Below are 5216 nucleotides of genomic sequence, written 5' to 3' on the forward strand. Positions count from 1 at the left end.
GGTATTAATGTGTTGGAGTATGCGGCGTGTGTAAATGTAGGGTATGCTCACTGATGTATAATTATGTAAGTATATATATTTTATTTAATATATGTGTGTGTATATATGTACAATTATGTATAAGCATGTATATATACTTTGTATTAACAAAGTAATTTTATTCATTCTTTTTTGTTTATTTCACTTTTCCTCATGCCTATATGTTCATATATTTACTATAATTGAGCAGTCTGTCACATTGTAGGACTTGTATTTATAGAATTTATCTATGTTTGAGGGCTGGAGGGAGGATTTGTTTTTGACACTTATTGTAGAACATATGCGATTGTTTTAAGGTTTCCCTGTTTATGAAAAGCAAAAAAAAAAAAAATAAATAAAAAAAAAATAAAAAACAACACAACTCTAAATCTTTACATTTTGTCATTTGGTTAACTAGTCAGCTTATGATTTGTTATATTTACAGAAAATTAACCATCACTTATATAGCTAAAGTGTAGTAACCATTGGCTTTTGGCAGATTGATTACAATTTATATAACCAGTTTGACTGGGTTCTCAAGTCTCACGCATTGGTCGTGAGACACACGCAATTCAACCAGTTCACACGCTCACACGCCACACCGTGTATTTGTCACGCTGAAAGGTAATGCCAACCAAGTTGTCCTGCAAGCTACGTTGTAACGTTATAACGTTGTATATGAGGCCAGGCAGGCACACAAATTGAAGTTTCCTGCCGCCAGCACGTATCTCGGCCAGATTGCGTTCGTTACCCATCGTTCAATAATATTCATAATCAGGCCTACCAAGATTTTCTTTTTAAAAAACTCTATAAAAGTAATAACAAATTCTGTTATTGTAGGCTATTAATGTCATTGCCAATCTTGCCCCAGCAACCTTAACTAGACTGCTACTCAAATCAGTGGCATCGGTTTGGACCACTGATCAAGAAGGATAAATTAAAGCTTAACCACATTCTCAAATCAGTGTCAATGTTTGTAAAAAAAAAAAAAACTTTTGTACAGATAGTGCTTCGGGATTCTGACCCTGTCATCCTCATATCAAACCAGTGCTCATGTGTAGCTGGCACTGCAGTGTGTATCCACACAGTTGCTTTGCTCTTCAAAACTGCAGACTATTCTGAGCTGAATGTGCAGGTTGTGATTGGGCGCAGTAATATCATCACTCCTGAAATATCCTCTCTCCTGATGTTACTGCGCCGAGTCAAAGTGCTCCCAAGTGCTATTCCGCCATACATTATAGTTATCCTTTTTACCCGCTTAGAAAAGCGCCACGTTTTATTTTGTGTCACCATACTTGGTCGTGTAACTGTCTTTAAATAGGGAAAACGTGGAGGTGTTTGGTCGCTTCTAGCTTCATCTCTGTCTGGATCCTAATGAATGAACTGGGCTAAGCTAAGTGCTATCAAAGTGTCGCCGCGCGCCAGAGCGATTGAGTGCATGCACTGAGACGAGAGAGGTATGCATCAACTCCTCTTAGTTAAGTGAATAACAGTTTAATATGAAAAAAAAAAAAAACGGTGGAGTGTTCCTTTAAAGAAAGACACAACTGTACGAATCTGGTTATTTCGAGAATTGTTTTGCCCCATGCACACAACAAGACATTTAGACATTTGGAACGGTTTATTTTTTTACACAAAGTTTGACCAAAGCTTTTGGTTGCAAATTGCTGTTCACAGGCCTGCAATATTTTTGGCCGTATTTGTGCGCAAAAACCGTCCTAAAAGTGTAAGTGCGGAAAAATCAGAAGAATACAGATCCTATTTATTTTGCGTTAAAATGAAGCTGCAGTTTCACACTGCATGAGTTACACTTACGAATAACAGTACAGTTCTGCAAATATTTTTTTTCATAGGAACTGAATATTACACGGCAGCAGCTCATTTGCATTTAAAGGGACACAAAAACAGAGTGATTGCATGGCAATTTTAACATGCTATAAAAAAATACCTGTTGTATTTTGAGCTAAAGCTTCACATAAAAATGAATCTCACCACAGTTCACCTGAAAGACTTTAGCAATCTTTTAATGCAAAACAAGTGTTTAAAGTTCAGTAAAGTTGAATCATATCATTATAAATCATGTTACAGCGGTTGAGAAAAGAGAAGGGCAACACTTGATCAAACTATCACCAGATTCACACTTCACTACTAATTTAACCCTTAGATTTAATCACTTTATTAAATCAATCTGAATGTCAAATTATTTGTAAGTACAATATTTGTAAAATCATGGACGTGAATGTGAACTTTGCTCACTTAGACGAGACGACTTCAGGCAATGCTTTCTCTCATGATACCGTAGATTAGTTGATCGGGTGAAACTCTTCCCACATGAAGAGCACTTGTACGGTTTCTCTCCAGTGTGAGTTCTCTGGTGTTTTTTTAAGTCGCCTGATGTAGTGAAGGTTTTCCCACAGTCAAAGCACATATAAGGTCTCAGACCAGTATGAATACGCTCATGCTCTTGTAAAGTCTGCAGTCGTGAAAAACTCTTTCCACAAAAAGAACAAACATGAGGCTTCACAGCAGCATGAACATTAAGGTGTGCACTTAAGCTTGATGAATAAACAAATGTTTTCTCACACTGATCACAGCTGAATGATCTCACTACAGAGTGAGAGAGGAGATGACTTTTGAGATGACTTTTACGACTGAAACTCTTTCCACACTGAGAGCATGTGAACGGTTTTTCTCCAGTGTGAATTCTCATGTGCTCATTTAGGTTTCCTTTACGACTGAAACACTTTCCACACTCAGAGCAGGTGAAAGATCCTTTGACTCCAGATTTTTGAGCTTGTTTTTGTGTGACACAAGTCCCTGAAATGACTGTGTTTCCATCTTCATTTTTGAAATGCTGAGGTTTTTGAAACTGATGTTGTTTGTCTTCATTCACTTCCATCAAGTCTAAAATCAACATATCAAATTTTCTAAAATTCAAGTAAAGAATGAGAAAAGAGAACAACAATAAATATACTAGGTGAGTCACAATTAAGCAAAACTTTTAGTCCTTTTTTTCAGTTTTCATCTTAATGTTCCTCATCAGTGATTAAAGAGAATGAAGGAAAACACCAACCTATTTGTTCCTCTGTATCGTCATCTTTTATTCTGCAGGGTTCTTCCTTAATCTCCATCTTTACAATAGTATGTCCGTAGTTTCTCCTGGAGTAATTCCTCCTGCTTGCTTCTTCTTCTCCTGTGGGAAGATGGGAATATTCCCAGCATTTAAACTCTCATGAACGGCTGTGGGAGCTTCACTGACTGAAGGAGTGAATTGTGGTCGTTGTTGCTCATTTAGCAGATGATCATCACACTTACAATCACTCTCAATTATCCAGGTGCAAATGTTTTGCTCAAATAGTCGTTAAGTAACAAATCCATGATTTTTTTTTTGAGACTTCAGGGGCCTGTTTCAATAAGGAGGTTCAACCAACTCTGAGTTAAAACTTGAACTCTGAGTTGACTTACCCTGAGATGGGAAACTCTGAGTTTTCGGTTTCAGAACAGCTGAAATGAGTTAGTTCAATCAGCTCTGAGTTGACTGATTCTGAGTTAAGCGCCTGCACCACAACTATAAAAAGCCATTATCAATGGAGCGCAGATATTATGAGTCACCATGGCAACAGCGCCAGACAAAAAGAGGTCTGCATATTTCTTCACATTTTAATTACTGTTATACAGTGATGGGTGTAATTAATTACAAAGTAATCTAAATACTGTAATTTAATTAAAGGGATTACTCTTAATTCTTCTGTAATTTAAAGTTAAATCTGATGTAATTGTATTAGACTATAGAACAATTCTGTATATTTAACATACATTTTTAATTGTAACCTTCTCCCTCTAACTTTACACACTTTGGTCAAATTCAAGAATAATTCATGCAGTTGTATATTGTTTATCTGAAAGCATTAAAAGTGCTGTTTCTTGTCTCTCCTTGTATTGTTCAAGTGTTTAAGGTTGACATGGGATTTAGTAATTAGTAATAAGTAGACCAATAATTTCTAAAGATAGTCATTATAACATTAATCTAATTACACTGTTGAAGATGTCATTTGTAGTTAGTAATACAAGTAACTTACCCAACTGTTATAATATCAGAGGTGAAACTGGAAGAACAGTATGTTTTTCAACCTAATTTTAATTTTCATGTGCAATCCTGCAGGTATTAGAAGAACATGGCAGCAGCTGAAATTTAAATATAAAAACATAATTCAATCAAGTAAGGCTTGAGCATATCATGGGTGTAGGCTACCAGACTTTACAAACATGTGATATATTAAATAACTAAAGCATCCAGTGTCTAGCAGTGCAGCAGCATTTTTGGCTGAGAGAATTCCTGGAGAGACTTCAGAGCCAGTCCCAAAGATCCAAGGGCCTTCATAAAATGTAAGAGGTTTACATATGTGTTATTTTTCATATAGGCTATTTTTGATATTTCCATTTATTTTACTTTGGGTTGGGTTTTTTTTTGGTCTTTTGGAGCCTCCTGTCCCAACTGAACCCCAGGCAGTCGTAAGTCGCCACTCAATACACCAGAAATTATGACAAATAGTTTTATAAAGTGTACTCAACCAAATGCTCATCACATGGGGATAAAGAGTTTCTGCTGCCACAGAGAGGCCTACAGAGGTAATGTTAATATTATGTGTCTACACATCAAACAATCGACACATTCAGATTTTTTCACATTTTTATGTCACATTATGCCTACAGAATCAAAGTTTAAATCTAAGTATAAACGGGTATTCTTATCTCTCCCTGCGCCCCCAGAGTGTGGAAGAACAGCAGGAGGACGGTCCATCAACTTCTGCTGCACAGATCAACACAGTTCAGTGATTTCCAGTAAATGCCAGAGTTTAATTCTGTAGAATTTGTTCAGAACTACATTAACTCTAATCTACTACTGTATTTTCAGTTGCCAGTTAAGGCGTTATATAGACTTCATCTTATAAAAAAAAAAATAAAAAAAAAAAAAACTGCAGTAAAAATAGCTATATTTTATTTATTAATAAAAGATGAATTTTATTAATAAAAATGTACTGAAAGAATGAATGAGGTGTTTAAACACCACTTCCTCTTTAAAAAAGGGGAGGAGACCGAAATAAACTCTGGGTTTACAGAAGAAAACCTGCTCCCGACCAGGTTAGGTTCACAGAGTAAGTTACCATGGTAACTGACTCTGAGTATAAGTTACCTCT

At 36.0% G+C, this 5216-nt stretch overlaps 1 long non-coding RNA gene across 1 annotated transcript; it reads right to left on the bottom strand.

Annotated features, from left to right (window-relative positions):
* Positions 1–1560: 1560 nt before the first annotated feature.
* LOC308706205 lies at positions 1561–3457 on the bottom strand. Its single transcript, XR_014032007.1, has 3 exons — positions 3334–3457; positions 3092–3211; positions 1561–2945 (listed from the first exon to the last, which is right to left on the bottom strand). It is a non-coding gene; the product is annotated as an uncharacterized lncRNA (long non-coding RNA).
* Positions 3458–5216: the final 1759 nt, after the last annotated feature.

Source organism: Scardinius erythrophthalmus (genome assembly GCF_964197995.2).
Source record: "Scardinius erythrophthalmus genome assembly, chromosome: 17".
Classification (NCBI taxonomy): Eukaryota; Metazoa; Chordata; class Actinopteri; order Cypriniformes; family Leuciscidae; genus Scardinius; species Scardinius erythrophthalmus.